Here is an 11,577-nt window from a genome sequence, read left to right as displayed (position 1 = left end):
CATACTCTTCATGTAAATTGGGGCAAGCTGAGTTTGATACTCAAATGTAAGAATCAATTTAAAGGGAAGTTAGAGATATATTTGTGGCCTAAGTGGAAGTCTAAATGTGGCGGGCACTACCACTCGGGATGTCAGGGCATGATTGTTGTGGATGCTACGTTTGTTTTTGATCGCGGGAAGTCTTTACCTAGTTTACATTCAGTTATGGAGTACACTTGGCTAACTGAGTACAAGGCGCATGCATGTGGAAAGACGTCAGGAGAACAAGTCAATCCCAAGTGCTTCATTGCAAAAGAGGATTCTTGAGGACAAGAATCGTTTCAAGAAGGGTGGATTGTCATGGGCTTAAAGTAGATAACATATGCGTCGCACATGACCTTAAAAGAATTAACAAACTCATTAGTATAAGTATTAGGCTAGTTCATTGTAATACTCAGCTTATGAAATTAGTATGTGTGCAAACACCCATCTTCCCCCTAATTCTCTGTAAATCATTCAGCTATTCAATATAGTTGCATTTGCTTCAATTTCACAATTCTTTCTTTTCATATAATTGTTAGGTTGTAGTGTAGTTCTTCTTCGATCTATTCTGATTCAAGAAGTTCATATCAGTTTAGTAACCTCTTATTTTTATTTTTTCAGTTGCGGAGAATATACTAGATGCAGTAGAGAATGGAAATTGAGATCAAGATTTTGATAGTGGTACCGAGTATAAGCTTTCGAAACGCAGTAGGCCTATGCTCTATTATAATTTGTTGTGTTATATTAATTAAATTATATAATATTGATATGATATATAATATAAAATTGTGAAGATACAGAATTGAAGAGTTCGGAGATAAATGCCAGCAGCACTTGAAAAATATAAGAATTTATGGTTTTGAAAGTTGCGCTACGTGCCTACGTTTGTTGAGTTGCAACCATTTGCCATATCATAATATTAGAATGTTGTATATAGATTAGTTGGCCCGATTGTATAAGTGGGCTTAAGTCCGTTAAAGTTTAGTAGATGTATAAGGTTTTGATGTAATATTTATATTTTAATTTTATATATATATAAATATAAATTGTGGGAATTGGTGCCAACCCCTGACTGGCCAATACCTTGCGCTAATAGTACCCACTCTGACCCGCCCCATATTCGTTCCCTTCCCCCACCCACTCCAACAAAACCCTAAAAAAAAAAAAAAGGAAATCCTACCACTCCTTCAATCTCTTTACCTAAAAAAAAAAAGTTCCTACCACTCCTCCTTCAATATGCTCTCTACAATTCCTAGGGATCCCACCAAATCCATAACGTTTTTCCATATTCTCTGCAATTGTTAGCGAAAAAAAGGAAGAAAGATGGAGAAGAATAATAACTTATTCAGACACGGATCTGATAATCTCAATCAACGACCATCTTCGCCTCCTTTAATTTGTTGCAAAAGGTTAGTCCAGAAATTGTTTGTTGTTGGTCTATATTTCTTCATATTTAATTTGAAACTCGCTTTAATTTGTAAGTGTTGGTTGTTCTTAAAATGGAGCAATCATTATCATTATATTCTTAATAATTAAGGGTAAAACTTTGAGGTTTTGAGAGTTACAGCCAAGGGTGATTATATAATGGTTTTACCCGATTACCCAATCAATCTAATTTTTTTTTTTTTTTTTTTTTGTGATTAAGTTTGATTTGGTTTATTTGGATGTTATTTCTGTTTATTCTGCAAATGCAATATGCGTTCTGACTTCAAAAACATACATATAGTTATTATATTTTCACATTTACTTAAAACGCATGATGTTGATTAATTGAAATGTCATTATATTAATAGACGTTTGTTTGGTAGTGGCACTAATTAGGGATCTTGACATTCTAATTAAGATCCTCCATTTGTTCGAGAATGCTAATGTTAAATGTAGCGTTTAATGTTAAGTTTAAGCTTATTATTATATTTACGTTTCTAAACTCGGTTGATATAATTACAAAATTTAAGTTTTCCTTTTTGATATTGTCATATTGTATATTCTTATTTAAATTTAGTTATAAATATGAGTTGAGTTAAATGTGGTAAGCTTAGACATCTACGGTCAAGTTATTTGGTTACTTCTCGATGTGTTTTTATTAGCTTCCAATGTGTTTTAGACTTCTATTTGCTTATTTTTGCTTCTTAGAAACCTTATTTGATTATTTATAGATTGATTCCTATGTAGTACTATGTTCGCTTGGGTATGATTATACTTATTTGGTTGTTTTCGGTGTGCTTCAGTTTATTTTGGTGTTCATTAGAATCACTGAAAATTTAAAAAAATAATGTTGCTTTGCATAAGTATAGATCTTAACCAGCTTGAAAACGTTTAGTTGAATTTTTATTTTTTTTTTTAATTTTGTTTTAATTCCATATGCCGAATCCCTGTTTGTTTTCCTCTATGATGTCAACAGTTTACATTTAACATGGACGTTGAGTTCTTTTTCTTTAGTAAGTATACTACTCCAACATGGACATTGAGTTCTTTTTCTTTAGTAAGTATACTACTCCGTAGAAGATAACACAAGGAGTACATTACAACTTCAGACAATATCATACTTAAAACCAGTAATAATAAATATGGGCTTTATTTTAGGATGTTTAGGCAATGGAGCTCCGTTTTTAACTTTCTTTTGACTTTATTTATGATTATTATATGCACTTGAGATGTCATTCAATTTGTTTTTTATAATTTGGTATATTGTTTAATGAAATGATTTGGAATGGTATTATAAGGTGCCCCTTTGTACAGAGGTTCGAACTGTCGCTGCTGAAGATATGCAGACGATTTTTGATTGAAAATATTTTTTCGCCATTCTTCTGGACATCATCAGAATAGTTGGCACGGTATCATCTATTTCTTATGCCTCTATCTATTTAATTGTTGTTGAAAAGAAATACACCATCTATTTGTACATAAGATTTAATTCATACTTGCTTCTATTATATTTCAGTTTCATTTTTGGTTTCGTTTGTTTGTGTTTATTTTATTAATTGCTATTAAACACCACAAGGAGTGCGAGGGGCAATCCTAAACGATATTTTATTGAGCTAAATCCATCTCTCATCTATGGATAATGAATCGGAGCAACCGCTCTATTTTATTTTGCGTAACGGTATTAAGGTTACGGACGCAGGCATTGAGGTTACATCTGTTGAGAGGAAACCCCGAGATATTGCACCTAAGGAAAAGGCCACAAATCAATTCGGTTTAAATCGGAATGTAAGATAAATCTATATTAATATCAGAGAGCCATACAAAATTTCATCTTATACAATTATTAACTGTATCTAACAAAGTTTAAATATAAGATTTCACACCATACTAAATAAACCTCATAGATCACATTTCAATCACAAAACACACCATGACAGGAGGAGACTGATGTGTCTGATCTTTTATTTGCATAAGGTTTTTGAAGAATTGATGGAGGCTCATTCAATTATAGTTCCGGGTATGGTGAACATCTCTCTTTCTTTGAAATGATTTAATATTTGATTTGCTTTCAAGACATTGGAATACTTTAACTTTTTTTTTTTTTTTTGGCAACTGAGTCCATGGTGTGTTATGTATGGCCTTGGTTAGTTTACATAACATCCTTCTGGCAACCTGAAATTAGGTTAATTTATGGCATTACAAAGTTAATTTTGTTTCATTTATGTGTCAAACTTATAACTTGACAAATTGTTTGTGGATGTTGAATAGATAGCTGTGTCCCTTGAAGTTAAAAGGCACCATTGTTATTGGCCCTTCAAACAATTCCAGACTCGCTTTCTCTATAGAACTACGTCACTTTGCTTACTAATATTTATCACAAATATATACAGTAGATACATCTCTTGACAGGTACAGCCAGCAACAACTCCAAAAAAAGGTACTAAAAACATTCAGCCCATTATAATGCAATATTTTGAACATATATCAAATATATAGCTGTTTAAACTATATATGGATATGGATGTTTGATTTACTTACATATGTAAATATCAACGCTTACGGCTATGAATGTTTACGTTTGCTGCTTCACATAGGGCACAAATAGTAATTTGCACTTTTTTTTACGAAGTCTGGTTGAGTCAGCTACGGGAACAAAATGGTCAAAATGGCTTAATCCAGTATTAGTGATTTCTAGGTCGCGTAAAAGAAGTTGTATTTACGAATGTTAATTTTGTGGTCGTCCAAAATCCGTAGCAAAGCGCGGATCACCTAACTAGTTATAAATAGTCGATGAATGAATACATAATCTTCACGGGAAATTCTATTATTCTTACATGGTATCAGGCCATAAGTTCCAACCTTTCTTTTCTTTCTTCTTGTTGTCGCCACCAAAACGGTCTGCCGCCACCTTTCTTACCATTTTTTTCTTCGCGTTCTCCGTCCGCGAATCTACAATTGTATTAGTAAATACTAGCTTATAACCCGCGATTTCGCGGGTTTTTGAAATAAGAGATTATGATACTTATTTTAAGAGGTATTAGAAATGTATCTGAATGATTAATCATTGGAAATGAAAATAAATATAAATATGATGAAATATATTTCATAATGTTATAAAAGAAAACAAATTAAGCAACAATGGTACAATACAATGATTTAATGAATCCGTTGATAATATGATGGAATACAATTCATATGCTATGATCACTTTCTGTTCGTTCTTTGAATACCCAAGTACCTAACCTTTCGCGGTAATTGTTTAACCAACCTAGTAAACATGTCTGATGATGGCAGAATTGTTTCATCCCATGTATATTTGATTAAACTTCCAAGCTACAAATATCATCTCCAACGTTGAAGCCATGCCCACCTCTAACTGGCCTGACAAAAAATTGTATAAAAGTTAAAGCAAATTGTATAAAAGTTAAAGCACATCTCATTATTAATAATGGGTTTGATTTAATTTAAACAAACTGTGTTGACAAATTTACGGGCGAGGACGAATGGTCCTGAAAACAGAATAAGCCCATTCTGAATTAAGACAAACACTTCTTAAAGCTTCATCAAGTGCCAACATACCAGCTCATTCTTTGTTTCTATGTGTTTTTCCTGAGCTCACCATACTTCTATACCTCTTTCTTTATTATCTTTACTTTTTAGCACTTTTGATCTTTAAAATATCAAGATTCACAAAGGGATGAACACTTACAGACTATTAGTTACAATCCACAAAAATCTTGATAAAAAGAGTGTAAAAATGGATGCTTTTTTATATTTGTGAATTCTAGCCTAATATATAAAAATGGTGAAACTTCATTGCAACAAATTTAAAAACCATAACTTATGCATACCCTCGCAACAATAGCTGCATATAATTCTATTGCAACTTTCTTGAGAGCTCTTCGTAACTTAACCTTGTAATATGATTATTATTCACCTGCATAAAAACAAAGGCACTTCAAATATAAAATTGCTTTCTTCATAGAGTGAAAAACAACAAATGATCATGTTTCTGATAGATCATTGAAGAAAGTTAAACCAACTCAAGAAATTAAATCGATAATATAAAAAGTCGACGCTATACATACATATACAAATATAAATACCTGAGTGATCAATCATCTGATGTTTATCAACTTTTGTGTGATAAGTAGCATGCATATATTACGCCTACCTCTTGAAATAGGTATATTGAAATGATTGAATCAGTTTATAACCCGTGTTTTTGCGGGCTTAAACATAGTTTAATATAAATTCAATAAATTGTTAGAGGATATACATATAATTGTAAGTGCATACAAGGTCTAAAGATATTATGTAGTCGTAAAAACGAAGATGATATAAAAATGAATGCTGAATGCTGATGGTTACTTATACCTTCTAAATGATTGAGACTACTCATTGACTCTTAAATCTACTAATTTAAGGTATAGATGATAAAAATGGGTTGGGTAATGTGTTTAAATTGTGCATGATTTTGGCATATAACAGATAGCATATCATGTATCATGTATCCTACTCAAAATACCTCATTCATGTGCATAACTGTGTAAATGTAAAGATCAATGCTAACTAATCTATGTGTATTTCAGAAGAATGTGCCTTGAAATTTGAAAAGACGTTACCTCATCGGGGGCCACCAACGATAAGCATCACCACCATTCAGGTTGCTATGATTTAGCCCTAATGGTAAAAAAAAAAAAAAAAAAAAAAAAAAAAACTTGACGATTTCCATCCAACAACACTGCAACAACCATGCCTGCTGCAATCACCATTAACAAACACAACTCAAATCAGATACATTTACAAAAAAGATTATAGTAAGTATCTTGAATCTTGACCATGTAAAAAGGTTTGAGAATTGTGCCATATATGTCTCCGTCATATATCAATACCTAAATTTTATTAATCGAACTATAGCAAAAAGATGGCTTCCATTGTCTTTTAAGACTGATACAAACTATAAATTATGTTTGTATACATATAGCTCAATCAAACCACATTTAACCGGAATCAAATTCTAGGTTCCAACGCTATCCTGCTAACATAAACACGAAAACATCTAAAAGGTTGGTGTCTTAAAAATATTTTAATTTCAATATATGCATTTTAGGTATTAATGACACACTCACATGACTCCAAGTTGACTGAGCTGACATTGCAATCTCTCTAAAATTGTTGAAATGACATTGCAACTTCTCCAAAACCTTCTTATATCTTCTACACAATAATGCCTCATGTTCTTTATGTTTTGAAATAAACCTCTTGAAAACAGCTAAAGACACACCCATATTGCTAACCTGTCATTCACAAAACTTCAATATTGAAAATATTTCATTATCCTTATTCCTATAGGCCAAACAATTTGAATCTGTTACAAAAAATCTTCCACATAATACATTTCTAAAAATTCTAAACCTTGAGTTAACATTTTATGATAAAAAGACTTCATAATCAGTCAAGCAGACACCAATGGGTCTTAATTCTATATAAGGTATTGCATATATATGGCTCAACAACATCAATATTTAACAAAAGGATGTTCACACAAATACATATTATAGATTCCAGAGATTGTAATGGATTATCAGACCTGAATATGTCCGTCTTCGATTTCATTTCACCATCTGTTGTTCTCCATTACTAATCCATGTTCAAACGGCATCTGACCTGCGAAACCCTAATGTTATTCGAGTTTGCAAACTAAGAACCCTAATTACAAGTTTCGCTACATGCGATATTAAACTTAACAAACCCTAATAAACCATACTTTCACCAAGTGAATTTCAATCGATGTTTCTAACGTCTTCAAGATCGGCATAAAACGAATTGTTGAATGAAATACGGTAAACCATCGAAGAACCCTAATTTCATATTGTCAAGCTTTCTCATGGCGTCTGATAAATTTTGTTGATCACGAATTGTAAGAGGCTCGAAAAATCAACACAATTAAAATATGGAACCCCAATTTCCGATGCTTCAATTTGTGTTAGCGTGGTAATTTTGCAGAAAGGGAAGAGAAGATTTTATATTTTTGATGAATGTCTTTGTATCTGTTTAATGGTAGATGCGTTTGATAAGGTGTTTGTGTTTAAGGTAGTATTGTCATTAAACAATTAAATTTGAGGTGAAAGATAAATGTTGAGTGATCAAACAATCTAATGGTTGATATTAATAGAAGCTATTTAATCTAATGGTCCATTTTACTCCATTTAAATTTTTTGAAAGATGATTAGCTAAATCTAACTTTGTTATTATATATAATATAGATATAGATATAGATATAGATATAGATATAGATTCTTTAAACTTCTCTTTCGTTCTTAAATCTTTCTTCTTCTGATCTCGTTTCTCAACTAAAAAAAAAAAAAAGTCTCGTTGCTACTGTTCCAATTATTCTTTTTCTCTATATTAGTTTCTCCACAAATCAACTGTTTTGATTATTTTTAGCATCTTATCCCCTTGAAATATTCACCTATACGGAGTTATGCATAAATTGATCACAATGGCTTTGTTTACAGGATCCGGAACACATATTTGAACATGACTATGAATATATATACGGATGACGACAACCACAAGAAAAAGAAAACGAGACAAACAACCCCTTGGAAGCACACAAACTCGTATGAAGTTGAAGGCTAAGAGAATATTGGTTTGTGGCTATCATATATTACGAAGATTTGTAATTATTATGATTTGCTTTGTTGTACAATTATCATTTGAATCTTATTATTTTGTATGCTGAATACTCCGTATATTGAAATTTGAGTTTTGTATTCGAAATTATATATGAATAAATAAAATCTAGTGTCTTTTTCTTTATTGATCTTAAACATTGAATATGTAACAAAAAAAGGTGGGTAAAAAATTAAACGTAAAACTATACGTCATCTTTCACATAATCAGGGGTAATAATTGGGTGTTATTATACTATATACTTGTTTTATGTCTAACAATAATAACGTTTGACGAGTTGTGTACTCGGGAGCAATATTTATTTAATAATTTTTGAACGGCGATATCGACATCGAATACTCTCATTTATCACTCATACACGCGTTACGAGGAAACTCAATTCGCGATGATGTTGACAGTACCATCGAAGGTTGAAAAAACTCCCCACAGACCTTTTCAAATCTCATTGATGTTGACAGTACTATCAAAGTAGGAAACTCCCTGCTTAAAATGAGAATCGAACTCGAGTTGGACGTACCCCAAAGTGAATCTCACCCCATACCACTTAAAAATCCTAATATATGAAATCCCAAATACATGCGTAGGGTAATGAAATCAATTGAATATATTTATTGCATATCTAAAAGGAGTGATGATATATCTTCTTACTCGTTTATCTTTATTTTCATTTATTGATATCTAAATCTAAAATGATTGATGATATATCTTCCTACTCGTTTATCTTTATTTTCATTTATTATATCAAATTGATTGTTGACACTTGGTTAGATCAATCAAGCATGAGAGGGGAGATAATAATCGCTGCAATGTCATTCTTACCGCAATCTAATTAGACTCTAATTGACTTATTCACATTTAATGCAACTGATCTTGTAAATACAGCTTAATCTGTTATAACTTACTGTTGTGACAATTTGCCTAGCGCACCCACACTAGCGGAAGCGAGGATATAATTGTTTGAGACAAACTTGCGAGAAATAATAGAAAACAAAGTAAAGTAACTGATAACACGACGATTTAACGTGGTTCGGCGAAACCCTGCCTACGTCCACCCCAAGAGTTCCCTTTATTCTTATAATATAAAAGATCCCGGTACAAGAAAAAGTACACTATAAGTTAACCCAAACCCAAGCCCCTTAGATTTTAGGATAAAATCTAAGTTTCCCGTACACCCTTTTACACTCCTTACAAGAATAAAACTCTCGACCTCACAAATAAACATACTCCGTTGATAAACCCTATCAACTATGTTTTTCTCTCATTTGTGATCTTGTGATCCTCACTTGGATGGATCCCTCTGGATGCCTTCTATCCTTTCCAAGTCCATCTATTTAGAGATGCACATATACATGTGAAAACCTAACTACATCCATGTGAAACCATTAATGACATGCCGTCTTCTTTGACTTGAAACATGGAGAGGCGTGTATACCTTGCAAACTTCAATTTGGCAACTATTGCTAAACACCACATGTATACATTGTATCTTGACTTTTGAGCAAGGCAAATCAAACTTTTCTACAATTACTTCACACATGGAAAGACAATTTCATTTTGATTTCTTCACCATGCAAAAGACAATTTGAATTTGTCTACTAAATATTTGTCATAATTTGGACTATTGTCCAACACTTACTACATATATTATTAGCCACTTCTAGTGTTCAGTTTGATCGTGCATAAAGCGATAAGGATTTTTCTGTTAGGTTGATCGAGCGAGCCTGATTATGAGAGGATGAGCATTTACTTAGTGTACGTTGTCTAACTAGATTAATTAATATTCGTGTTCAAACTCTTCCTTAACCACTAATGCTTGAATCTAATACCTCCACGCTGCATTCTCGAGTTTTTTTTTATAACAGAAAGATAAGGAAACCAACAGATTATAAAATAATAGTGATTCTCGAGTTTTTATTTTAAGTGGAAAGGAGAAGAGAGTAGAGGATTAGAAGGGATAGTACTGTTATAATTTGTTAACAACACTCTCCGCTCATATTTGGACGGATTAGGAAGGATAGTAAAACACTCTCATCCCCTTTCCTTTCCGCTTAAAAATAAACTCGAGAATACAGAGCCAGTAAAGAGATTTTAGGACCCCCAACTACTAGTTTTTTGATGGTTACTTCGATTGTGAAACCAAATTTATAAATTTTTCATTGATTAGATTTTTTCACGAATCAAATATCATCTTCACTCGTTAATGTATTTTTTGATTGATTAAATAACAAAATTGACATGTATACTAAAACTACCTACAATAATACACACACACACATTAAATTAAAAAGGACGGATGAACTAACTAGTAATAATAACAATAATAAAACTAATTTCTATATAGTTGACTTTCAATTATAAATAAATATCCTTCGTATTTGTGTGTTATATTTTTTTTGCAAGAAGAAAATATATTAATTGAGGAAAACTTTATCAAAATGATGAAGCCTCCATAAACATTACAAGATCAAAAAGCAAGACGTACAAACAAAAAATGGAAACATGGCCGCAAAAATGCAATGAGAAAAAAAAAACGGAACGTCTAAGCGTTGCGGATAATCACTCAAGGATTACAATCCTACACGTAAAACTGGTGACTTGAACATAGCTTATAAAAGGTAGACCATTGAAAAATCCTGGTCTTGATACTTCGAGCAACCTAGGATAAACACGAAGGTTGAAGCTCGAAGTTTGTTTTATTTCTAGCCATCCAGATAGCCCAAATTATAGCCGGACTGATTAATCACCAAAATTTCTAGGCTTGAATGTTCATTCCATGATACCAATCGTAAGTAAAAGTCGTTAAGGATGACGGAAGAATCCACCAAAACTTCCACCACTAGCGGACCAAATGTTAAAAGTCCAAGAGCAATGAACCAAAAGATTATCTGCCGATTCCTCGACTCTAGGCATCAAGCACAAAAAGAATGATTACCTTGGGAATAATGTTGCGCCTTCTCAACTCTTATCTACCCGGGATTGCCCTTTGGAAGGAAAGCCAACGGAAAATCACGATTTCTTTTTTATGGGAGTTTAGTAATCCTACTATCTTTGCCCAACCCAAACCGTAAACAAAACATTCATAAGACATAATACGGACAACATGCGCAATAGAAACTGATCCTATGGGGTTGGAGACCAGGCCACGAAGTCATTCTGCCTCGGTTTAACAATGATCTTAGCTAAAGAACTCAACAAAACAGCAGCATCGACGGAATCTTGCTTGGACATGGGCGAACAGAGATGGAGATCCCACACCCACTGTCTAAATGAGGATGTGATGGTTGTAAAGTTAATGGACTCTAGCGTGTTAAATAAGATAACAATAATAGTGTTGAGTCCCTGAGAATGAGTTAATTGTTTTTAGAGCCTTAGAGGAGGGTCCTATAGATAATGACTATATATAGGACCCCGAGGCCTCCTAACCTAGTGCTC

At 32.7% G+C, this 11,577-nt stretch overlaps 3 long non-coding RNA genes across 7 annotated transcripts; 1 reads left to right on the top strand and 2 right to left on the bottom strand.

Moving 5' to 3' along the window:
• Nucleotides 1-1,190: 1,190 nt before the first annotated feature.
• On the top strand, nucleotides 1,191-8,214 carry LOC139898809 (uncharacterized). Of its 3 annotated transcripts, XR_011777152.1 has the most exons (5): nucleotides 1,191-1,430; nucleotides 2,745-2,855; nucleotides 3,146-3,231; nucleotides 3,421-3,883; nucleotides 7,968-8,214. It is a non-coding gene; the product is annotated as an uncharacterized lncRNA (long non-coding RNA). The 3 variants fall into 3 exon arrangements; XR_011777153.1 differs by lacking the exon at nucleotides 7,968-8,214 and having other exon boundaries at nucleotides 2,761-2,855; nucleotides 3,421-4,102; XR_011777151.1 differs by lacking the exon at nucleotides 7,968-8,214 and having other exon boundaries at nucleotides 3,421-4,102.
• LOC139898808 (uncharacterized) lies at nucleotides 4,546-6,139 on the bottom strand. The gene is made up of 3 exons (XR_011777150.1): nucleotides 6,072-6,139; nucleotides 5,298-5,383; nucleotides 4,546-4,827 (listed from the first exon to the last, which is right to left on the bottom strand). It is a non-coding gene; the product is annotated as an uncharacterized lncRNA (long non-coding RNA).
• On the bottom strand, nucleotides 6,167-7,547 carry LOC139898807 (uncharacterized). 3 transcript variants are annotated; one of them, XR_011777148.1, is made up of 4 exons: nucleotides 7,217-7,547; nucleotides 7,040-7,116; nucleotides 6,342-6,746; nucleotides 6,167-6,208 (listed from the first exon to the last, which is right to left on the bottom strand). It is a non-coding gene; the product is annotated as an uncharacterized lncRNA (long non-coding RNA). The 3 variants fall into 3 exon arrangements; XR_011777149.1 differs by having other exon boundaries at nucleotides 6,175-6,484; nucleotides 6,579-6,746; nucleotides 7,217-7,539; XR_011777147.1 differs by having other exon boundaries at nucleotides 6,175-6,746; nucleotides 7,217-7,529.
• Nucleotides 8,215-11,577: the final 3,363 nt, after the last annotated feature.

This window comes from Rutidosis leptorrhynchoides, chromosome 3 (assembly GCF_046630445.1).
Source record: "Rutidosis leptorrhynchoides isolate AG116_Rl617_1_P2 chromosome 3, CSIRO_AGI_Rlap_v1, whole genome shotgun sequence".
NCBI lineage: Eukaryota > Viridiplantae > Streptophyta > Magnoliopsida > Asterales > Asteraceae > Rutidosis > Rutidosis leptorrhynchoides.
This window is presented reverse-complemented; position numbering and strand designations above follow the sequence as displayed.